Source organism: Podarcis erhardii (genome assembly GCF_964252035.2).
Source record: "Podarcis erhardii genome assembly, chromosome: 5".
NCBI classification, from domain to species: Eukaryota; Metazoa; Chordata; class Lepidosauria; order Squamata; family Lacertidae; genus Podarcis; species Podarcis erhardii.
In genome coordinates, this window is record NC_138509.1 from 41700202 (window position 1) to 41725914 (window position 25713).

Here is a 25713-nt window from a genome sequence, read left to right on the forward strand (position 1 = left end):
TCTGCTTCATATGATAGGCATGGTTGTCAGACAAGCTGTGCATTGTTTGAGTCTTTTTCTGTATTTGCGTGACTTATAATACTGCGGGTATTAGTGTGAAGCCCACAGTGTACTGCCAAATGATCTAGGTTGCACTGTACATGCTATGCCTCATACCAGAACTGCAACTTGTCCCAGAATTAGGGAACCAACAGTTCCACTTATGCGAATCAAAGGATGTGGGGACAAAGCATCTCAGTATCACTTACAAATTACTGAAACACAGCGTTGAAGAGACTTGCGGGCATCAGCTCTTAGAAAGGAATTTGGTCAGCTATACTTTCCATTCACAACACAGTAAGATGACTCTTCTCTTGGTGACAACTCCTTTCCCCTTCTGCAACTCAAGTGAGCTTTGGGTCTGTGCCACAGTTTGAACTAGCCACTTAACATAGTCACACAATTTATTTATAGCAAAGTAAGCCCTCCTGTGCTTTCTGCTGAACAGAGTTGGGGCAGTTCATCTGCATGATGGAGAACCCATCAGCTGCAAGGTAGGTTAGGTTTATTATCCAATGAATAGGTGACTTTGCTATGAACATGTGAAATGGCAAGCTGACTGCAGTGCGGGACTGCTGGGTTGCCATACATATATATTAGAATATATATTGAAGGAAGAACAAACACCGCACCAGTGACAAATCTTTAAATAAACTTGTACTTGTGTTGAGCTGTCTGTTTCTTTAATCTACTTAATACATTCCCCTTGGAGAGGGAGAATGGAGCTGAAACCTTTTTATTTTAAAATGTGCACATAAAAACAATGAATGGAGAGACATCAGTGGATCACAGTAAAGAATATTTTCATCTTCCTGCATTTTGATTGCCAATGAAATAACTAGATTTGACCCATTTTCCACAATCAAGTTCTCTTTTCAGTAACTGAAATGGAACTGAATAAAGGTTATTGGTTTGACCCAGCTAAAAATTGTCGTGCTTTCTAAAGACACCATAGTCACAACCACCACTATTTAGGGCCCAGGGTCCATAGAAACTTCTTAACAAGAATAACTGCTCAGTTGTTGAACGGAGAGGTGGTGAGTTCTTATTTGTTGCAGGGCGTTGACAGCCATCTGTCAGGGATGCTGTAGCAGCATCTTTCGTCCCAGACCTGCATTCAGCCGCGGGTTTAGCTAGATGATCTCCAAAGTCCCTTCCAACTCGATGAGTCTACAAAACATAAATGGCGACATAAGAAAATTGTCATCCCTGTGCCCTTATTAGTAAACCTATGAATCACTAAAGGGAAATTATGTACTGATCCATTTAGAAGTGGAAGCTGTAACTATTTCCTTTCCTACACCTAGTATTTTTGGTACAGTCTGTCACCACTGTAGGTCAACCATGACTAATTAACAACTGTTGGGATTTTAGATCTGAAGAGGTAGCATTCATTAAGCTTCACTCAGTGGTTTAAAAATAGTAAAACGTAGCTCTCGGCTATTAAGATTAACTAAAAGGGGAGAGGAAAAACAAACATGGTATTAGACAATCAGCAAGATACCCAAACTTATCCCTTTGGTCATCTATTGTCTATTTGGTCCCCCTAACATTTCCTATCATGTCCATGCATTCTGTGGTTGCTATGCATTCTTCATAGCCATGGCTTTGTCAACTCTACAAAGCAAGTTTTTAAAAACTTGCACATATGTTTCCATTTAGGAAACTTTTTCGGTCCTTTTGGAAAACTTACAAAAGTCCAGCCAGTAGATGGCAGGCCGACAAAGCCTGATAAGATCATCCAAAACAATTTTCCTTTAATCGAAGAGGCAAAACAATAATTTCATTCAGAATTTTCTCATTTTAAAAGTTAATAAACATTTCTGTATTTTAACTACTGCAGCAGGAACAGTTTAAAGTGCTACAGATATAAAAATATATATGATTAGACCCTAAATGGCCCAAGCCAGACAATTCCATTCTTGCCAAAATGTTCTGTTTTGCAGAAGTGAATAAAACAGGACATAATAAAGTGCAGATAATTTCCTTTATAATAATATTCTGCTTGTCTAATAATATTCAGCTTAGCCAAGTCACATAAGTCATTATTATTGCCACCAGTATAGTCTTTACAGGAAAAAGCAGGTACTAATAAATTGTATTCTGTCTTAACCTGCTTTCTGATTATTCTTCCAGGGGTTATATATACTGTATATGGAACTATAATACACCAACTTTACAATTATATTGAACATGTGTAACATGACTATGTCGTAATGCTTAACAGCTCAGGAAGTGGTGAAGAAATGGTTCTATTTAAATAGAGCTCTTTCGGTTCTAATAATCTGTAATATAACTTTAAGTGTCAGTTTCTGAAGAGAGCAAGCTAAAGATTCTTATGGTGAATTCAGATATTTGTTGAAGTGCTGGTAAGTTACCTCCCTCGCAAGGCTGTTGTAAGTATGTTGAGTGCTGTGAATACTTTGAATGTGCTACAGAAATACAAAGGCTGAAATCCTATACAGTACCAAGGGAAAAGCCACATGGAACTCGATTACTTATTTGCTTTATTTATAATTATTGCATTTAAATCCCACTATTCCTCCAAGAAGCTCAAGGTGGTGTATATTGTTCTCCTCTTCCCCATTTTATCCTCACAACAACCCTGTGAGGTGGGTTAGGCTGAGAGTGAATGACTGCCCCAAGGTGTACCCAATGCAACACTAAGTAAGCGTCTCATTGCCACAAAGATTTCCACTTGTGCTACAGGACTTTGCACCCTCTCCTCTCCTCGTGTGCATCCCCAGTTGTGTCCCTCCTCAAATCTGCTCCAGAGCATTAGGGGAAACCCAGGACAGATTTAGGGGGCATGTAGGGGGAGGACAGGACGCGGGTGGCGCTGTGGGTTAAACCACAGAACCTAGGACTTGCCGATCAGAAGGCTGGCGGTTCGAATCCCCGTGATGGGGTGAGCTCTCATTGCTCGGTCCCTGCTCCTGCCAACCTAGCAGTTCAAAAGCATGTCAAAGTGCAAGTAGATAAATAGGTACCGCTCCGGCGGGAAGGTAAACGGCATTTCCGTGTGCTGCTCTGGTTCGCCAGAAGCGGCTTAGTCATGCTGGCCACATGACCCGGAAGCTGTACACCGGCTCCCTCGGCCAATAAAGCGAGATGAGTGCCGCAACCCCAGAGTCAGCCACGACTGGACCTAATGGTCAGGGGTCTCCTTTACCTTTACCTAGGGGGAGGACAGGGAGCAAAGCCCCATAGCACTAATGGAAACTCTTGAGCTGCTGGAGCATAGACCTAGCACTCCATTGCATACAAGCCAGTGCCTCTTACTTCTGCACAGACATGTAGAGGATTGTACTACAAGTGTTATTTCTCCATCTTTCTCCATTAACAGAGTTGCCTATGTGGGTCCAGGGGTAGATGGCAAGTCATTCAAATAACTAGCAGTCCTATCTCTTCTCCCCAAATCCACTCATGGCAGTTTACCATGGAAGGCTGACTGAGGAAGGAGGGGGATCCTGCCTTTCCCCTATACCAACATCAGCTGTGAGAGGAGAAACAGAACCAGAGATAAGGAGCAGGGCAGAAAAGCAGCCCTTCCTCTTTTGGTATGGACAGTTCCCCTCAAAGTTCTGATCAGGCAGGAGCTGGGCTGTCTTCCCATTGAACATGAAGCCCATATATTAGAGTCTAATCTATGAGCTGGGATGTGCACAGTTCAAACCTCTGCTCTCAGTCATGAACTCAGTGGACAAAGCTAGTAAGCCACTATTTTATCAGCCCTAGCCACAACCCCCAGCCTGCAAAATGGGCATAATAAAGGCCTCCTGCGCAAGGTTATTGCAAATATCACTGAGACAATGTAAGTGAACACTTGAAATGTGTTACAATCTTCACACCCACTTCCCTGGCAGAAAGGTCCGTTGAATTAAATGAGTCTGAGCTTCTGAGCAGACATAGAGAATTGCACTGTTATCATCCCATCTTGCTCCACCTACAGAGCTGATTCATTACTGGCTTGGATCAGGAGCAGATGAAACATACACTTGGTTGGCAGCACAGATGGAAGTAGCTTGGATGACCAGTTACAGAAGAATACAGGCCAGAGCGCAAGCACAGTATGCTTACACCTGCACTTACACGAGTGCTAAAGATAGCAGAGCCCTGCTCTCCTTTGCTTCTGCTCACCCTAGAAGTGTCTGGGAAAACGGTATGTGCTTCAGTTACTTAACTTCAGTGCTCTGGTGTAGACTGTGGCAAAGGTCAGTTTGACCCATGGGTCGCTGGTGAAGTGCAAAAGCACCCTAAGACCAATTGTGTGAGAAATTTGAGGGTTTCTTCATAGTAGATTCCTACTAGAACAATATAAAAACAGTGCTGGGTTTTCTTTCTCACACTGTATAAAGGTCATATTTCATAGCTTATGGCCTCACAGCCATGAAATTACAGCCCTCTCATTACAGCTTCAAGGAATTCCAGCTATAATGGCTACCTATCAATCTGTGGTTTGGGATACAAAAGAAACACAGCATTGTGGGCAAAACCACCATTAGCTGGAATGTTCCTTGGAAGTGACGAGTCTCCAGAAAAACTTCTTGCTCCTGCACTGATGGAAATATAGAGGCTTGGTCCTTAAACTGCTTCACCCAAGCAAGAGCTATTCATTTCAGAAAGACCTGTGCCAAGGGAGCATTTGAGTATAGGGCAGATAGTTAAGAGGCATTAATCTTTTCTGGTCAACAGTGAGAATTGTGCTACAGCCATTTTATACATGTGAATTTAAGCAGCCCATGTATAGGCAGGGCAAGAATTTAAGGAAATGTACACTTTATGTTTTCTTCCAATATTGCATGTACACTAAAGAAAATTAAAGCTTACTCTTCTTGTAATAATAATTTGCAATAAATTTGTATCACTGCAAAATTGCATGGTAGCAATCAGTTACTGAAATCAAGAAAATGTACGTCCTACTAAATGTCTTTAAGGCTGCAACCGAACACTTCTAGCACATACAAAATAATATCTACTTCTCTGAGAAAGACTTGGGGAACTGCCTTTCACCCCTTTCATCCCTCTTTAAAGATGTTATACGTGCTTCAATTCTTAGGAGAAAAATGTTGTGTTACTAAACCAAGGTTGCATCTGTAGTACGTTACAGTGTACTGACCCAGGATATCATACCAGTGCTGCTCCCTTCATTGAAGTAGTACAATGCAGTACAATGCAAAGCCACTGATGAGCACATTACTGTGACAGGAGAGAAAGGCAGTTTTATGGAAAACTGAACCTGTGGCATTCATCTGTTAGTACTATATGGCTGAGCATGTGGAGGTCTATCAGTGATATGCAATTCTAGAAAAGGCTAACTTCCTTGATCCATTTCTACCTGGACACAGCTCAGGGGTTGTGATGAAACTACTTCAGTTTTGTTTAGGAACAGTCAGGAGAAGTTAGCCTTTGATAGCTGGAATCACTGCTTTATTTCTATTCCCAAACGACAGGGCTTTTTCAGCAGTGTTGAGTAATTTCTGTTTTGCTGCATAAGAAGCTGCCTCGCTCAATATTGCCTGCACTGCATGGCAGCATCTCTCCGGCTTTCAGAAAGGAGGCAGTTCCAGCTCTACCTAGAGATTTGAACCTGGGATCTTTTGCATGCAAAGCAGAGGCTCTGCCCCTGAGCTGTGGCCCTTTCCCAGAAGCAATTAACCTATTCTGTAAAGGTCCATCCATAGCATTTGATATTCACATGAAACACTTAAGCAAAATCACACACTGATGGCATTATACAGGTTCTGTTCTTAACCACGCCAGTATAGCTGGAATACAAGGCCACCACCCACCTTCCGGATGGAGCAAGGCACTGGAATCATATTATACTGATTCTTGCTCAGCTACTCTGGTTGCCAGTTTGCTTCCAAACATGAGCCAATGTACTTGTTGTGACCTATGAATCCCTAAGGAGTTTGAAGAGGCCAAATGACATATATGCAGTTCTTGGCAGGGTGGAGTGTATGTCACATACGGTGCAGCCACAGAGTTTGCAATCTGAAGTTGAAGACAGGCATATAGGACTTCCACTTTCTTCCATTTTCCCCCAATGAAAACTATTCCCTAAGTGGCTTTTATCACCACTGGGGAAAAGATATCCCCACTTTGGACATCCACTTCAAACTAAGTATTGTCACAGTATTTGGTAAATGTCCCTGTACTTTATATACTGTGCAGTTCCACCCTTAGGGGGTGCTTTTCCTGCATAACTCCCCCTCTTTTTAGAGATTTATAAATTGGATTCTCCTGGGCTTGATCATTTGGAGTGGGGTCATACCCCCCAAAGGGTTGCCGCAGCACTTGAAGTTTTGTCTGCAGGGATACCAGGGAGGCCACCACGTTATGAAGCTTCAAGCGCAAGATTAAACATATTTTATTTTGTCAACCTTCTCAGATCCTGGGTCAGGATTGTTATGCCTGTTGTTATTTGATACACCAATCCTGTGCATGGTTGTATCAGTCTTTACATGTATATATATATATATATAAGTACATTCAGCATTGTAGTCTTCATGGGCGTAGCCAAGGGGAGGCAGGGAGGGGCAGCTGACCCCTCAATCAATAAAAATCAGTAAAAAAAATACATAGCTAGCTGAGGTTCTTCCCCCCAACAAAAGACCAGCCCCCCAACAAAAATCCTGGCTACGCTCATAATAGTTTTTATCTGTTTAATTTTTTCTCATGTGTTATACTGTTACCTTATGCTTTATTTTTGTACAGTTTTGGGGGGGAAAGTAAGCAATTATCATTTATATTTTAATAGTTCTGTAAGCTGCTTTGAGTGCTATTTTAGGCAGAATCGCAGCAGAGAAAGTTATACTCCTCACTCACCTTCCTCAACTTAACCTATTTTTAAGACTGTTTTGAGAAGGAAAAACTGGGTGATTCCATGTACAGTGGTACGTTGGGTTAAGTACTTAATTCGTTCTGGAGGTCTGTACTCAACCTGAAACTGTTCTTAACCTGAAGCACCACTTTAGCTAATGGGGCCTCCCGCTGCCGCCACGCTGTCGGAGCACGATTTCTGTTCTTATCCTGAAGCAAAGTTCTTAACCTGAAACACTATTTCTGGGTTAGCGGAGTCTGTAACCTGAAGCGTATGTAACCTGAAGCGTATGTAACCTGAGGTACCACTGTACTCAACAGAGAATGGCTGAAATGCAAATGTAAAAAGTGAAAATAAGTAATAGATTTTTTTTAAAAGTAACATTTCTGGTGCCAGAGGAGTTATTTTTACTGTTTCAACAAGTGAAAAGGACTGCTAGCCCCATGAGAGTTTCCCTTCTCATCAATGTGCATTGCTCCTTGCAGAACTAGTACCACAATGACACAGGGCTGAATCCAGACATGTCCTTCCATTCACAATATGGATCAGGAGAGGAGGCAGCTGAGGTGTTAGGCAAGTGTTTGGAGGCAGTGATGGGCTGGATGTGGGCCAAGAAACTGAATCCTGAAAAGACAGGTGTGTTATGTGTACCAAGTTATCAAATGTGGGAAGAGAGTGTTTTCTGGATAGTGGTTACATTCCCCTGAAAGGAGCAGGGGTTCAGGAGGCCTTGGTAGTTAAGGGTGCCTATTTCCAGCTATGGCTGGTTCACCAGCTATGATTCCTTTTAGGCAGAGATGACTTAACCATGGTGTTCCACGCTCTAGTTAAACTTCCAGATTGGATTATTGCAATCCTGTGTACACGACAGTGGCGTAGCGTGGGTTGTCAGCACCCGGGGCAAGGCAAGTAATTTGCGCCCCCTAACCCGTGGATTTGCGCCCCCTAACCCGTGGATTTGCCCTAACCCCAGATGTTGCGCCCGGTGCGGCCGGCCCCCCCTGCACCCCCCACGCTACGCCACTGGTACACGAGGCTGACCTTGACTCAGAACTTGAACTGGTCTAAAATGCAATGGCCAAATTGCTAGCTAGGGTTGCCTTTAGAATTCACATAACCCATTTTAAAGCAGCTGCACCAGATACCTGTATGTTTCTGGGCCCAATTTAAGGTGCTCATGCAACCGTTTAAAGCCCTAAAAGACTAAGGCCCCAGATAGCTGCAAAGGCCACCGCCTCCATAGAGACCCTGCTTAGTGTTAAGATTTGTATTGGGGGCCCTCTTAGTAGTTCCACCTCTCTCAGAAGTTTTGAGGTAGTGCGATATGTGGGATATTTACAATGCAGTCAAACCAATGATGTATGTTTGCTAGACAGGCACATGATAGGGGCTGAAGCTCGAAGAGTTTTCCTGTAAGTTTACTAGAGAGAACTCTGAGAGCCATTGTGCCCTGTTCTCACCTCATTCCAGCAACATGAGAACATATGCTGAGCCTGAGGCCCAGGTCAGACTCTATTTTAAACTGGACTAAAGTATGTTGTCGTAACTGGATTCCCATTTTAAGCCTGCCTGAACAAAGCTGCTGCGTCTGTTACTCTTCAACAAGTATTCTGAGTGAGTAAATGCCATTTTTACCATTTACAAGATTGTTTATGTGGTTATTGTTTTCAGGGGGGGGAATACCAGGAGAATCCAGTCTGCCTTAAAACATCCTGAATGACTTAAACTAAAAGGTTAAAACTAGCCTTTCTAAGCTTCCCTTCTAAGCTGCAAAGGAATGCACTCTGCTAAACTCACAAACATGAGGAAGGAAGGATAATATCTAATAAATATATCCTCCCCTAGCATCTATACACATCCCTACAGCCACCAGAGAAGGCATTCTCTGTGGTAGCCCCTAAGTTGTGGAATTCCCTCCACACAGGTGTGTGTCTGGCAAATTCACAAAATAATTTTTGGTGATACTGAAAATGCCCCTTTTACCCTGGGCCTTTGACACCTGAGATGTGTGTTTTCAGAACTAACCCGTTTCCTGTGACTGTAATCCATTTTAAATGTTTTTAATTCTGATTTTAATTTGCTGAAAACCACCCTGGGATCTGCTAGTGATAGGTGGGTAATATTAATAGTACAACAAATACAACAAGCAAACCAATGCACCATTGGGAATAAGCTTTGTGGAATATAGTCCGACTCAGTTGTGAGCAAATACTGTAATAATAATAATAATACTGGACAGGCTGTAAGGCTTTTCTAAATAATATAGAGATCAATGTTTAAAATTTAACATTCTAAAGTTAACAAAAAAGTTTCTATCGCATTGCAGTTTCTCTTGAAATTTCCAAATAATTCTGACATAGTGAGCATATTCTGCTAGTAATATTTGAATGCAATACATTAATTTTCTTTCATCATTGAGCTGTCTCTAGAAGCAGACCATAAAACTACCTCACTAGCAAACAAGCCTAGAGCAAACATTTACAGTATTTCCCATACTCATTTTAATTTTTGATACACAAAGAGATCAGATCTTTATTTTTTGTTATGCCTGACAGAACTCTATGTCTGCTGGGGAAGTGTGTGTGTGTGTGATTTTTGGCTTTCTCTGTCCCTGGTGAGCACTGCTGCCACATTTTAACTTGAACTCATGGTCACCTGATACTTGACCTCTCACCCTGTGACCTCATTTCCAATAGGGCTTTAAGCTGGGGGATTCAAGACTGTGGCACAAAGACAGTTACTTAAGGAAAGCAGGCCACTGTTTCAGTCAATGTCCTCTTATATCCCTGACACTTTTCACTAAAATATTTAACCTTCAACACTAGAGGAGATGACATTACTTTTATTTTTCTTGGTTTTGAGAGTATGACCTTTTCTGTCATGATTCTTTACTCACTTCTCATCCACCACTGAAGAAGAATCTGTAAAGGTATACCCCAAAACAGAAGGAAGCATTTAGTGAACGATTAAAATTAGGGAAACTTAGGAAGATATTTTGCGGTGTTAATCATAGTGTATCTAAAAGGGCTTTGGGTAGTCTGCCTTCTAACCCTTTCATCTTCTCCACACTTCGACTTGTATGAGATTGTAAGCCTTTGGACAGGGTTTGTTTCTCTGTTCACTTTTGCAAAATCTCAACGTGCTATTCAAAAAAAATATAGTGATTCCAGTTCTAAATCAGGGATAAAGAGCTGTTCAAAATGGCACAGATCCTGTATTGTCTCGCAGCCATTAAAAACGAAACACTATGAAATGTAAACAAAAGTAAAAATTCTCTGCAAGAAAAATAATTCACAGGTGAATGAGAGTATTTGGCCACCGTTATGCACTTAATTGCACTTCACAATACATTTACAGCCTGCCTTACCAGTAAAGGAGTATCAAGTATCTGTGCTGCCACAAGGAAGACTCCAATTTGGGAGCAGACAAGTTGCTTCAGGGCTGGTGGAAGAGCAAAAACTGCAAAGGTAAGATGCTGGTACCAGGGGGAAACTCGACTGTTCAGTTCTGTAGTATCCCTGCAGAGTTGGAGTATGCAGTTTTTTCCATCTCAGCACTGAATGAAGCCGTTCTGACACACTGCAAGGTAGAAGGAAGAATAAGATTAAAGCACAAAGACAGAAAACTGCTGATAGAGGGTGAGGCACACGAAAGCGACGAAAAAGGAATGGACAGGTTACCCCATTGACTTCCCCTATGCCGGCTGTATTTGCTGCGTAGACAGAAGTGCTAACACATGTGAATTTAACCTGATGGTGTCATATTTGTACAATGAGGAATGTCAAGGCTGAAGCCCACTTGGAAGCAGAACCGCCAAGCAGAGCTTAATTTCTGAAATAAGAAAGTGACTGAGCTCATGCTCTCTGACCTGGAAGTCCTTAACCCAAATTGCAGTTGCGGGGTGGGAGTAATACCAACGGCTGGTGGAGAGGAAAAGACGGGCACTTTGCGTATGCTGAATGCTCTCTCTTCACGTTTCACGACTGAGGTGGGGGGAAAGTTCTGGGTTCAGATTTAGCTCAGCTCCTCACCCAATAAGCCCTGTTCCTTCATCTCAATTTGTTTTCACAAGTTACTCGTCTTAGGCTAGCCTAGTTTATGAATGATCTCAATAAAAGGTAGAAAACAAAGTAAAGTCTGTGGACAATATAGCTTTTTAATTTGATTCCCCCCTCCTCTCCCCCTACACACAGACACATATTTTAACCATCATTTTTGCAGATAGCCTCAGGTGTGTAACCAGTTGCCGTGCTGATTCAAGAATAAGAGGAAAGCAGTCTGTGTACACACTACAGCAGAGCTTTCCAAACTTTGTCATGACACGTTAATGTGTTGGCTGTAGTGTGTAAGTGTGTAGCACGAACACTCCCCATGCTCCTCCCGGGGCAGGAAAGGGGTTAGTTTAACTTCCTGTTTCCTAGTAAAACTGAGTTATTGTGTCATGAAATGATGCCTGTCTAAATATGTGCCACCAATATGAGAAGTTTGGAAAGCTCTGTGCTTCACCTTTAAAGTATATTCTTTCCTTCAAAGAAGTGTGGATGCTGTAGTTGGTTAAGTGTTGCTGAGAACTGCTGGGTGTTGCTTGTGAGAGGTAAACTGCAGAACCCATAATTATTTGAGGGATAGAATGTGCTTTTAATGTTCTGTAAAGGTATGGTATGTACAAAGCCTACCAGTACAGACAAAAAGAAAGAAAGAAATTTAAGGGTGTGCACCACAATCAATAGATTGGGGAGAGGAGAACCACATTCAATAACTCGCAGTGTACACTTGACATAGGTATCCAGAGATGCTGTCAACAGCAACATGCTTTGAAGTGTTCAAAGCACTTCCGTATGATAATTTGGCCGGGGGGGGGGGCGGAGCTGAAACTGAGAAGCAGTCGTTTACTTGGGCAGTCTAGTGACTTAATGTTGACTGGTTCTCAGTCCCTTAGGCTGCTATGCTACATTAGGTCTCCATAGAATACAATTCAACTGCTCCCATCTCTGTCTCTCTCTAGAGACTTTTTGCATCTCTAGCTCTGATTGGTCTTTCAGAAAACAAGATGGCAATACAAGTGACTCTTCTGGAGCAGTTGTGTTTCTTTGGATCAGGGTCATACAAAGAAAACCGTACACTGGGGCTCAATAACCTTATCACAATGCCTTTCGACTCTAGCAACGGTTGCGTGTATGAGCAAATGCTTTGCACTGGCTTTGGTCATGCAACCTCTTCTACATCTTTATTAAGGCTGTATTTAAAAAGAGTATTTAAAAAACTGTCTGATTTTTAACAAGAAAGGGAGGAAGGCTGAAAGTAAGGAACATGAAGGGAAGAATCTGTGTGTACTCCTAAATGTACAGAGTTCCCAAAGCTTGTTTCATAGGGGCAAGAAGAAGAGAAGCCAATAAAGTTCAAACAAAACCTTCATGATTTAAAGTGTTTGAGGATTTTAGTTGTGCCAGACAAACAACTAAATTCCTATGGAAATAAATAAATTTTACCAGCTTCTTCCCAGTGTCTTATCCATTAGTGGAATCCTATATTCCACACAATGTTTCTACAACCTCTGATCATAGAATGAAATGTTCTTATTTGCTTTTAAAAATAATGATGATTGTATTTGTGTTGCTGAAACATTCAGTGGAAGCACTTCATGGGCTCTGAGATGTTGATTCCATGAGAGCTGGAACTAAATATATGTTCTACAGAGAAAAAGACTCCATACCTCTCTACCTTATTTAAGCTGCCAAGCCCACTAATTAATATGCAGAAGCTGTGAGGGCGTATGGCTAGGTTTATCCCAAAAGGATGCTGGTGAACTCATCTCCCTGCCATTTCAGAAGTAACTCATTAGGGAAGTGGCTTTCAGGCAGGAAGGAACTAGATGAACAACAATGTGGCTTCTGTTTTGCTCTTCAGTTTTGAAGTAGGACCAACTCAGATTTATTTTATATGATTATCTCCCTTAGATGGGGAGGATAAATGGATAGAGTAGCAGTCAGAGACATCCAAGTGCTCCCTATCCTTTTTCTCCACTATTTATTTGGCACATTCACCTGGAAGCGTCACCAAACCCTTGCAAAGCATCAGCCATAGGACTCTTGGCTGAGTCAGGAAGATCTTGGAGGTCGTTTTGCTATCCCATCCAAAAAGACAGAGGAGTAGCTCAGAGGAAAGAATGACCATAACTCACGCTTTTACCTGCAGAAGTCCTCAGGTTCAGTCTTCAGCACCTCCCGGTAGGGCTAGGAAAAATCCTTGCCTGAACCCTGTAGAGTCACTGGCCAGTCAGTGTACACAGGAAACTGCAGTGTGCACAGAAAACTGCCACAGTCGGGCAATTGATCCATCTAGCTCACTGTTGTCAATTATGACTGGCAGAGGCTAAAACTGGCTCTTGTCCCTTCATAAGGGAACTACCTACGCATATATATATATATATATATATATATATATATATATATATATACACACACACACACACACACATACATATTTGGTTCTGTCAGGTTAGGTCAATCACTGTATTCTGTAAGCTGTTTCTCCGCCACCCACGCCACCGCCAACAAATTGTTAAAGGCATTATACATCTGATGTAAACTGTTATTGAACATATTGCATAAGGTACTTGAGTATATTGTTATGGACCCATATCTTAAATATGTGTCCACTGCAGTTCTGTCCTGGGGGTCTTTACTGAAGATGACTACACACCACAGAGGTTATTGCATGACAATACTGCTTTGCTTACTTGGATGAAGTTCGCAAGAATTGCCCAATTATCATGGAATGATTTTATTTCTCATACAAATATTAACAATTTATGGATTAAATTTTTGATTCGTTGTTTCTTTTCTTTATTACGTTTGCCCTTTTTTGATAATGAATCAATTTTTAGAAAACCAAATTCATGGAGGGCAAGGCTCTCAATGGCTACCGTGCCTGTCAGATGCACAGTGCCGCATTGCTGGGAATTGCAGGTATGCAGAGCCTTGTTGTGCTCATGTCCTGCTTACAAGCTTTCCACAGGCATCTGGATGGCCAGTGTGAGAACAGGACACAGGGACTTGATGACCCATTGGTCTGATCCAGCAAGCTTGTCTTACGTTCTTTGGTCCCTCGTGGGCATTTTGCAGGAAATGTAAATTTGGACTTAATCTAATTACCAGAGGAAGATGTTTGACGGAGGATGCCCAGTGTAAACTTTCCTGGAATTAATTAATATCTGACTAAGGGCATGGAGATGGATCCTTGAATTAGATATGGCCAAGGTTTCATGGCTTAAGAAGGCATACACTCATATTATTGCTGCTGCCGTAGTGAGACTTCCAACCACAGCCACTATTGGAGTGGAGGGGGAGATTTAGCAGGAACCACTGGGGCTTCCTCTGGTATTGAACCTGATACTACCACAGCTTAGTCTGGTTCTTTGCAACACTAAAACTGAACATCCTGATACTGCTGCACTGGACAACAAAAAATGGTTGATCTCGCAGGATTTTGTAGCCAAAAGTCTCTAGTGGAATCCATCATTTCCTATTGTATATTGCAGTGTTCATATGAGCCAGTAGGAATCAGAAGACCATTTCAACAGATATTGTGCAAAAATTCTGCAAAACCAAGTTCCTACACCTGCTTTTCTCACCATGACAAGAGTTTCCAAATGCCAAACTGGAGGCACATTTCTGGGACAAAAATGGTGACTGTTGTGGTTCGTATAACAACTTTGTCACTATGAAGAGAGGATCATCCATAGAATCAACTGGGCAACATTTATTTCTCCTGTCTGTCTCCATTAAAATTAAGAAAGAAAATATTCCACCTTTATGCCAATGACCTACAACTCTTTACACGAACTATCTTCTTCTCTTGCCCCAGTCTCTACTCTGCTTCTCATCAGATAAGTGCCCATTACAGTGGTACCTCGGGTTACAGACACTTCAGGTTACAGACTCCGCTTACCCAGAAATAGTACCTCGGGTTAAGAACTTTGCTTCAGAATGAGAACAGAAATCGTGCGGTGGCAGCGGGAGGCCCCATTAGCTAAAGTGGTACCTGAGGTTAAGAACAGTTTCAGGTTAAAAATGGACCTCCGGAACGAATTAAGTTCTTAACCCGAGGTACCACTGTATCTAAAATATAATTCCACTAAAACTGAGCTTCTGGTTTTCTTATTGCTGCAACATCACCTTTTCTTGTTCTTGATCATGCTAGTGTTTGTAGATTTATCAAGGCCAGAATTGTGTCTTCTTCTAATTCTTCCTTTCCTCTTCCTCCACTCTTCCAGGTCTTGTTATTTTCAGTTGTTTAATATAGACCTTAATTCGTTATTTTCTTTCTGCAGGCTTTGCCAGCATTTTAGCCCATTCTCTCATTTATTCTCATTGACTATTACAACCTTGTACTTCATCTTTCAACATCTGTTATTAAATAACTTCCCTCTCTCTCCTGCGTGCTGCCATTCATTTGATATATTCTACTTGTGGCTCAGTTTGCATTACTCAGTTTCACTGTTCTCATCACCAGTGTCCTCTCACTCTCTCCTTGATTTCAAATCAAGACGCCTGTGAACATTTTCAAATGTCTTACTGGTTTTGCTCTTCTGTAACTATTCTGTTTTCTTTCTCTGTTCCTCCTCAGGATCTTAGACCTACTTACAGATATCAGCTTTAAACCTAAGACTGCCCTCTTTATTCCCCACAAATGTCCTTTGTCTACATAACACACACACACACACACACACACACACACACACGTGTGTATTATTTATTTTCCATTTAATTATATACATTCACATCATCATTACCCACTTTACCGTCTCTTTAGAGCCTATCAACGTCCTTCCCTCCTGCCTCATGGCTATCAAAATTCACCTTTATATCATTGCGTATAATGTCCTTTGTTCCCATCTCTCTGCAATTCCTGCCTTACATCTTCTTCTGGCTCTGTGTTTGAACCCCTCCTTTAAAAAAACCATCATTTCACCCCTTTACTTCCCTCCACAATGTGTCTTGTCTCTACATTAGATTGTAAATCTGTGCACAGGTTTTAATTAACCTGGCAAATTTTAGGTGTATCGTAAGTTATTGTTCTGTCACAGCTGTTGTTGTTGTTTTGTTGCTTATTATTATTTGCAGAACAAGCTAAACTGGAACAGGATGAAATCAGACTGCAATGGTCCTTTTCCTGTTATACCAAATTTTCACCTGTCTTAATGGCTGGTGAAAGAGAATGCCTGCCATTTCAATGCACCTGTTCCTCTCCTCCCATCTCTCTGGGTCTAATAGGTTCCCCTCCTTAAAAGCAAAGTCAATGAGTGTCATAGAAAGACATATACCCCTTTATTGTCACATGGTAGGTCTAATTAGAATCACTGTGGGGAGAGGTGGCTAAACCTGTTCCAGATTAACCTGGATGTTTGGAAGAAGCAAGATTTGGCCGCCTCTCTACAGTCTTGCTGACTCTATCTGCAGCTTGGGCGCATTATAACACAGACCCAAATGGAGTCCACTATTGTAAGCACAACCCCACCTTTTTATCTAAAAGGTCCTACTCTAGGTCTCATTTCTTTGTCACATCAGAGTGTGACAAAGAGACAGAACCCAGGAGCATGTGGGTGTTCATCACCCCCATATTTTCAGCTAATACATATCAGTCTTGTAGCACTAGGTTTCAAACAGCCTCAACTTCAATGTTTCCATAACTACATACCACATATTATATAAATTTCACATATACCAGAGCAGAAATTAAGGTGGTCATGAAGAGAAAACCGTTCCAAAACAATAGTCTTATTAAAAAGGATTTTAAAACAATATGAGTCAATAAGGCTTCTTCCTGTGTACTGCAAGATTGATGGTACCTCCTTTTTCCCAGTAACTAATGCTAATTTATGATTTTATCAGTTTTCTTAATTTTGTTAGCAATCCCCTGCCCACTTACTTAGATGTTCTACTGAACACATTGTAACTTCTGAAAATCACTGGCTTGGGTTGAACCGCATGTCAGAAAGGCTGGCGTATCCTCTTGGATAAAGGAAAGGTGGAGATGGTTCTTTTCGTCTCAGCCTGAGGTGGATAATTCTGAAAAACAAACATGAAGCTTGGATTATGTAAGTTATATTAGGAACTATGCCTATTTCTCCTAAAAGGCCCACCCTCAGGCACCCATACTTCAGCATGAAGACCTAACACCCTGGGCTCTCAGTCCCTGAACCAGAAAAGGGAGAATTCACACGTACACAAAGACAGACTCTCTTGCCTGAACACACTCTCCAAGTTAAATTAATTGCACTGTCTCTCAGATCAGCTGACTCTTCAGCCATGTAATTATTAATACTGGGGTGGGTAGGGGTTGTTTTTTGTGGTTTTTTTTTGTTTTTTTGTTTTTTTTTTTGCTTTCTGATGAACTCCTACTACCTTTGAAACAGTGTGATTCTATACATGTCTACTCAGAAGTAAGTCCCACTATACTCAGTGAGATTTATTCCCAAGTAAATGAGTTCAGGACTGCAGCCTTTAATGGTCACTTTCAGTTTCTGTCTCTTCCCCCCTCTTTTCTGTCCCCTTGCTGAGAAAAGTTAAGACTAATGTAGCAATTCATTACTTTAGGGGGGAAATTATAATTAAGTTTCCTTACAAAATTAAAATTCTTGAACTACAAAAATAGATTTTTAAAAAATAATAATCTGACATTAAAACATTGGCAAAATGTCAGGGTCTTATTCTTGGGGTAAGGGTTCTGAACTTGTTTGGGTGTGTGTTTTCTTATTTAAAAAAGATTCCTCTCGAATACGTGTAAAAAAAAATATCCCAGCAGCCGGAGCGTTTTGGAGGAGGGCTTCCCCAGGGTCACCTTTTTGTTTTAAAATGTACTGAGTTCTTTTTCAGGAGAGAAACAGGCAACTTTGTATTCTCTGTCTAAGCTCTTCACCTTCTCCTACAATAAAAATCGATTTGTACCCATCACCCACGATCTAGAAAATAAAAAACCCAATATAATTCGTGTATCTGTTACTTTATGAAGTAGTAGAACCTTTGTGTTCCCCTTTGTAACAAAATGTGCTTTGGTGTCAATTTCCATAATTTGTTAATGACTAGCTGGGTGTGTTTTTTAAGTAATCATTTTGTTTTTAGATTCTGGCTGTACTGCTCCTTCCTGAAGCTGGTGCAAAAGAGAAATATGATACATCCCAATCCAGACCACTTAAACCGAAGTATTTCAGTATAATTTGTCCCAAAATTTGAAAAAAATTGTGTGCGTGTGTGTGTTTAAATCCCACCTGGGGTTGTGACTTCTTAGCGCCTTCTGAAGACCCAGAGCGGCTTATATCACGCTACTTGCTTACAATTCGTGTGTGGATCTGTCTTAAATATCCTTTACATCTCGGTCTTTTACGCGTTAGCTGAGAAGTTTAAAACAACCACCACCCCGCATTGACTGATTGAGGTTCTCCCCTAAGCGCCTTTCCGTCTTTTAAGATTCCTGCCTTTAGAATAAGCGTGAAAATTGTCAGCAGCGGCGCATTCAGTACCAGCGCACTGTGGTGGCACACAATACAGTAGCCATTTAAGCGGGGGGGGGGGGCATAGATCTACAGAGCTTCTTAGAGCCTGCTTTACCTGGAAGTAACTCCCGTTGACTTCAGCGGGGCTTACTTCCAAGTAGCACGCGCTATCGACCAGGGAGCCACGGTCGCTCTCCAACCCAGCCTTGGCATAGTAACCTCGGGTTCCTCTGTTTTTGCGGAGCGCAGTGCTATTCACCTTTCACTTATCGTCCGATTTGGCTGGATTAGGGGGAGGAACGTTTTGTTACCGGCGTGAACTGTCTCCCCTTCTTGCCCCCCCCACCTCCTTAGAGGTTGACCTATGTGGATGGGCACTGTTTGTGTGTTTGTTTTTTAACAAACGCCTGGGTTGCCAGATCTGGCCAGATCCCACCAGTTGCTGGCGCGGGGCAGTAAAGACCAGCGCCGCCAGCAGCCTCTCTAGCGTAAAGCGCCTTACAGATGGCAACGGAGGGGGACACCCGAAGGCAGCCCGCTTTGGGGGCTCATCGCAAGGTCTTTTCCCCTCTGGGCCCGAGCGTCTTCAGGTGCAGGCGTGAAGGGAAACGTGCCGCGATCCCAACTGTTGTATTCTTATGTTGCTGTGGTTTGGGGACACGCATACTATCTCTCCCGGGAAGGTGGCACGTTGGCACACGTGTGCGCTCGCGCTCTCGCCCTCCTCGCTTTCAGGGTGATTCCAGTGTTTGGACCCGTCTCCCACTTGTGTAGAAATCCGAGGTTAAGTTTCCACTCACAGTGATCGGGGTGAGTGGCCAAGCCGCGGGAAAGCGGGAGGAAGATGTGCCTGGTTTTTTATGGTTAAATTAATTACTACTAGTACTATTATTATTATTATTATTATTATTATTATTATTATTATTAACCTGGGCGCAAAACAAACAAGCACCCAAACGGGAGGGAGACGTGAGCTGTATTAGTGAACATCTGAAGTGGCGGGAGGAGGGAGGCATGGGAGAGAGACGTCTTCTGGACTGATGAGTTGGGTGTCAAGAGAAAAGCGCGGGATGGAGGCTTTGCGGTGACTTAAGCGAAAAGAAGACTGCTTTTCTCTCCCTTCCTCCCACCCTCAATTAAAAGGAGCCTAGAATAAGGCCAGGTCGTGGCCGCCCTTTCCCACCGAGGCTTCCCAAAGCAGCTTTCGACGCCACAGTCCCAAGTCCCCTTCTCCAAATTCATGCATCCAGGGAAAGAGGGGAACCCCGCGCCCACCCGTCCCCAAAGCTAGTCATGCTGCATGTAGCCACTGATCTGGCCGAGAAGCTGGACCCTGTCTGGAGAAGCAGAGCAAGAGGGAAAAACCCGACCCTTTGGCCACCCCGGTTGTCTGGGCGCGCACGACCCTTTGGTGAAAAGGTGTTAAACCCAGCTTGGCTCGGCGGCGCCCTTGGCAGAGAGCCTCCGGTGCTCCTCGGCCGCCGCCTCTTCTTCCCCCTCTGGCCAGCCGCCAAGGGCTTGGAGATGCCACCTCTGCGAAGTGCAACTCCCCGCCTTTGCCCGAGGTGGCCTCTCGAGGGGAGCGACCCACATCCGAGGACGCAGCCGCGCTCTGTCTGCCTCTTCCCATCCCTTTCGCCCGCTGCCTGACTGCTGGTTTGCGCCTTCCAACAGGACAAGCTCTCTCTCCCACCAAACTTTCTTCAAGACTGTTGCTCGCTTTGCCCCCCCCCAACTCCGGACTCCCCTCCATCCAGCCTCCCTCCTCCTCCTCCTCCTCCTCCCCCAAGTCCCATTCGCTTGTCGCTCCCCCCTCCCTCCCGTTTCAACCAGGGGGGGCGCTTGCGCACTGCTGCGCTCTCTCACATCCCTTTGCCCCGTAGAGCTTTCCTGAGATTGTCGTCGGGTAAGTAATGTATTAAATAGCCCAGATCACACACACTCCTCAAGTCTAGCTTTCCGTCCACAATAAACACTCCTAGCCTCCTTTGTGAACCCAAACAAACCTGTCTATTGCCTAATTAGCCGTGAAAGGTAAGCGATTGGGTTTTGCGAGTCCCATTACTACCAGCATTGCGCTCGCTTGCTTGCTTGCTCCCCCCCCCCACTTCTCTTTCTCTTCCTCCCTTTCCTTTCTCTCCGAGGGGATCCTCCAGTCTCAGGTGTGTGTGTGGTCCTGATTCTGGAAAGAGACAAAGTTGCCCGAGGGATGGAGGGGGTGGGGGTTCAGCTGGGTTGGTAACTCGGCACAAGGGAGGAGGGAGAAAGGAAAGAAAGAAAGCCACTCTCGCTTCCTTGCTGCTCTTGCGCTGACTCCAATTAGGCGAGGGGGCAAATTGATCAGGCAGGGCAGCGCGCCTGATGTTGCTGTCAATTTCACTTGATCCGCAATTGGCTCCATGCATCAAAGGGGTCTGAGGACAAGAGGCGTCCTAAGCCACTGCTTGACAGAAGCTCCTCTTGCCACTCAGCCAGCGGTTTTGTCCTTTTACGCACGGGTTGGGGTGTTCCTCCGTGTAACTTCGGGTGGATTACTTGCGGGCTTGTGTATATCTGTGTGTGCCTCCGCGCGCGCCCGCGCCCCTGTTTGTTGGAAGGTTGTCAGAAAGTTCTGTTTTGTGTTGTCGTTTCGGTACCCCTGTTGGGATCCGGAAAGGAATGTTGGCGCTGCTCGTGTTGTTTCGGGGGAGTTGGGAAGGTGATTTGGCTTGAAAGGTGTAACTTTGTTTTCCATCCAAATTATAGCGCCAGAGTGAAGCACTTTTAAGGGTCTGGCAACGCCAAAGGTGCTTGAACTGAAAAAACACGGTGGAAGCAATTAAAACTCCTCCTTTCGGATTAACAACCAAAAATTGATCGATCTGTCAGGAATACTGTTGATTTATGAAAGGTGCTTATTTCCTTGGTATGGAGAATTTTATGTTCTCTAGGTGAAACTGAGTTCACCCAGCTCCACAGTAGATTGATGTTTTAATAAAAATAAATAAAGAGAAAAAAGCTCGCCTGGCCTTTGGGGACATCAACTCTCAAATCGCAGTTAGACTAACAAATCAAATTGTATTATTTTTACATTTCATACCTTTTAATCTAATGTCTAAAAATGGCAACGATTTTCTTGTGCGGAGAGTGTTGAAGTTGTTTTGTGCGCCTTTCTTTTCTTTTTCTTTAATACTGCGCTCTTAAAAGTTCAAATAACAAAGCAATCAATGTTTCATAAGCAAAATGGCACGGAGAAATAGCTGGGTAATTTTGATAAGTGACTTAAACAGCAATCAAGATCTAAAGAAGGATCTAATATGAGCAAACGCCAGGGATTTGCCATGGAAACGCAAAGTGTCCTCTAGGTGGCAGACTGCACCCGCTATTCAACCTTTACAAACTCTTTTCTTTTTTAAAAAATTCTCTCCCCCTTTTCTCCTCTCCCCCCCTCCTTAAAGCCAAAGGGAAATTTGGGTTGCGAGAAAGGGTGTGGGGTGTGTGTGTGTGTGTGTGTGTGTGTGTGGAAGAGGGGATGAATCCCAGCACTTGTTGTTTACCCAACACAATCTGCGATTATTTCTCAGACGTAAATACTGTAAGCTTTGAAACACAACAAGCCGCAATTTTCAGGGTGAAGAGCGGAGTTAAAATTAACCCTTCGGCTAACCGCTGAAGTGTGTGCTTGTGCGTTTCAAAGGAGGGTGGGGTGGGGGGTGGGGATTCCAAGTGTCCCACTTGAAAGGGAGAGAGGAGATTGATCAAGCATATGCAAATCAAGAGCCACGCTAAACGCGCGCAAGAGAAATCTTGCCCCTAACAGTTATAAGGAAGGAAAGTTTAAATATCTACCATAAATCACTTTTTTGGGGGGAGGGGAGGGGGCGGTGTGGGACAGTTCATCCTTTCATCCACCAAGGCAGCTTGCACAGCGCTGGCGCAGCTGAAAGCAACACAAATGCGCGCGGACAGCGAGTTCTTCTCCCCCCCCCCCGTCCTCCTCCTCCGCCCCCCCCCCTTGCAATGTAGATTTCAGCGGGACAAATTGCTTATTAATAGTCTAGAAGAGGAGCCCGTTTCTTTCTTTCTTCTTTTCTTTCTCTGTTTTTATTTCTGCATGGCCCCTAGCTATGCTCTGGGCAGCCCAACCGCCCAGCAGTTCTCTCCTCATTTCAATATACTAAAGAAAATGCAAATCACCCGCGTGCGACACACACACTCGCACGTCATGCCCTTCTCTCTTCCTCCTCTTTTTTTTTTTTTTTTAATGCCAAAGTTAAATTAGCAACAACTTTAAGTGACTTTATTAACATGGCACAATGTACGAAGCGGGGGCGGCGGGAGGGAAATAAGCAAGTGTTCTTGCTTACAAACCGTGCTCTTTTTAAGAGTAACAGCATTCCGTGTTTATTATTGTTATCCCGATTCTCTCTTCCTGGGTTAGATCGAAACTCCCAGTGCAACAAACAAATGACATCTCGCCCAGCTAAACTGTCCAGGAGCCATCAAAAAGCCTCTCTTAATAGGCTGGTCCGGGGAAGTCTGTCATGTAACTTTGCTCGGTGGTGGACCCGCTTTTAAGGCTTTAATTATTGAAAAGGATGCGCAATCGTGGGCTATGGAGAGAGAGAGAAGCCCCTAGAGAATGGAGGGTCCTTGTTTCTCCACTGTTTTGCAAGATTGCGGGGTGGGGTGGGGGACACGTTAGAGAATCTCCTTAGCCCTGGGAGTAGCTGAGCGTGGCCAGGTCTCTCAGCACAGTTGAACTGCTGCTGGAGGATCCTCTATCCAAATGCTCCACTTCCTTTACGCTCGACAGGGAAAAGGAAGTCGCCGAAAAATTGTGCCAGTCGGCTCTGGAGCATTATATCCTCTCTGCAATCTTGGAAATATCTGGGAACTGGAGGTGTCGCACCCTCCCCGCTCCCAAATTAGGCGAAATCGCCTTCAAGAGCGCACTGTGTTTTTGAAGGAAATGTGCCCCGAGTCCCACCCAGCTCTGGTCCTTGGCAGGACAAGGGTGCGCGCGCGCGCGTGCACCGGTTCCCCAAGCACATTAGGTTAGACTCAGGAAAGAGCAGGAAAGAGTTAAACTCTCTATTATTCAGGCGAGGTCTTGTTAGGCTGTAATCTGCATTTTCTAACTACTGCGTAATAAAAAAAGTGAGAAGTTTGGAGACACCTTTCTTGATTATACCTTTGGCGATACTTTAGGTTTTACATTTAATTTGCATTTTGTTCTTAGTGAATATTGAAGTCTTGAGTGGAGGATTGAATTTTATTAGGACATCTGGACTGACAATATCAAATCAGACACCAGCGTCCCAAAGCATGCTAAAATTTCAGAGTTAATTAGAACGAAGTGTGTTTAATTAAAGCCAATTATAATATCTGAAATGATCGGATCGATCCTTGTTTGTTCAGTCGGAGTCGGTGGAGATTTTGATGGTAGGATAATGAAGACGGGTCGGCTCGCAAACTTCTTTGCAGGGAAGGGAGGTGGCGTTTTGTTTGTTTTTTCTTTTGTTTGTTTACGAATAAACACAGGCCCGGCGGCGCAGGGAAAGGGAGAGGACAACAAAGGGCCATTTAAATAAATGCCGACGAACTCTCTGGCTTTGCTTTTCCTGGAACCGCTGGAGGTCTTTAGGAAACGATGCGCTTTCTCGACCCCTAAAAAGCTGCGAAACTTCCTCCCTTGCCCGATCCTGCCTGCTTCCAGGAACAATCCCCCACGCCGCCGCCGCCAGCCCTCTCTCCCCTCCCTATATTGGATTGCTCTTTTTTTTCCTTCCCCTTTCCCCTACAGCCTTCATTCATTCATCGCAAAGAGAAAGTCTTCCGGGCAAACAACGTTCTTCCAATTTGACGTGCGTTTTCTCCCTCTCTCTCCGTGAGGTTTGCTTAGTTTAAACCAATGCTTCTGGTCTGTATTCTCCGCTCCGTTCCCCAATCCTTTCCCAGACACGGAAGCGTCCTGTCCTGTCCCTCTAAACTAAAGGTAGACTCTTCCAAGCCCCAAATGTGACGGGCGTTCCCCTGGTTTCTTCTCCCAGCTGAACGCGTTTCCCGTGGTTACTTTCCGCACTGACTATTACCTTCGCCCCGGAATCCCTGTTTTCCCCTCCCCTCTCTCTCCCCGGTTGCCAGAGCTGCCCTGCTCCGAGAGCCTCTTTACTCTCAAGTAGCGGCACCCTCCCGCCTTTCCCCCGTTTTTTCTCTACTTGGGAAGGTTGTTCCAGGCTAACCATCTCGGTGCCATTTCACCCGCGTTTAGTTTCCCAAGGCGGATGCCCTGCTTGCAGATGCCAAACTAAGGACCGCTGCTAGGAGGGAGTTCGTTGGGAGAAGGTGGGAAGAGAAAACTCTCGCTTCCTCTTAAATCTGAAACGTCGCGTTTATACTCAGCGGATCCGAGAGGCCTAAGAAACTTCGGAGCAGCCTCCCAAGCGGAGCAAGCTGTTTCTCACCACTGCCACTCACAAGAGGGGCAAATGGAGCCCAATAAGACCGTGGAATGTAGAAAGGGAGGGAGAGAGGCAGAGAGCGAGAGAGATGCTACTTTTTGTCCCCTCGATTGACGATCTCAATCTTATTTGCGCTGAAAATCTCGTCTCCCCACCCAAGGAGGCGCTGTTCGTCAAACTTCACCACCGCCGGGCGGCGAAGAGACGCTAGGATTTCTTTACTTAGAGAATTATATCTCTTTATTCAGGGAGATTTTGGTCTATGTGTGTTTCCTGAAACTCGCCTAATAATAGAGTTAAAAGGTCTTTTCTCAGCGCGCCCGCCCCGCACCATCCCCAGTCTTTGCAATCTAACCAAAAGGAGGTAGGCGGGGATGAGAAAGGAAATCATCAAAGCAGCTCGTTCACAGAAAGAGAGAGAGAGAGAGAGAGAGAGAGAGAGAAGGAAAAAACCTTGTTGCTACAAAACTTACGTTTTGCTCCAGTTAACCAGCGCGTTATTGTCCGCCTCAACTCCTTAAGACACTACGAAGAAAAAGGTTAAACGTGGTTTCGTCTCCCCACGCCGGTTTGAGCAGAGCTATTTAAGATTCCCCCCCCCCCCAACTTGCTGTGTGTTTGTTTGGTATACATAGCACCCGCCTTGCGCTTGGCAGGTGTGAATGCTAACCTGAATAAAGCCAATCGAAGCTCAATACCATATTTTGCCTGGTTTTGTATGGGTGGGCTAGGAAGGCGAAGCGGGGCATTCCCAAGACCGTGCTGACGTTCACACGTGCCTGTCCGGAGTCTCGCTCCGGAGCTAGAAGCGAACTCTGCACCAGAGCCTGGCAGGTGGCTTTGTGTGTGTGTGTGTGTGTGTGTGTGTGTGAGAGAGAGAGAGAGAGAGAGAGAGAGAGAGAGAGAGAGAG

At 44.0% G+C, this 25713-nt stretch overlaps 1 protein-coding gene and 1 long non-coding RNA gene across 3 annotated transcripts in view; one reads left to right on the forward strand and one right to left on the reverse strand.

Annotated features, from left to right (window-relative positions):
* Nucleotides 1-814: 814 nt before the first annotated feature.
* LOC309342630 lies at nt 815-25713 on the reverse strand. Its single transcript, XR_014156936.1, has 4 exons — nt 25276-25713; nt 16796-16935; nt 10233-10444; nt 815-1209 (listed from the first exon to the last, which is right to left on the reverse strand). It is a non-coding gene; the product is annotated as an uncharacterized lncRNA (long non-coding RNA).
* The window catches only part of EBF3 (EBF transcription factor 3), a gene marked incomplete at its 3' end in the record, with an annotated part of 663555 nt that continues 648070 nt past the window's right edge, over nt 10229-25713 (forward strand). The window contains exon 1 of one of the 2 annotated variants that reach the window (XM_081863247.1): nt 10229-10332. Of the gene's footprint in view, nt 10333-20285; nt 20394-25713 lie in introns of those variants that run through there. The other variant, XM_081863258.1, reaches the window with a different exon arrangement.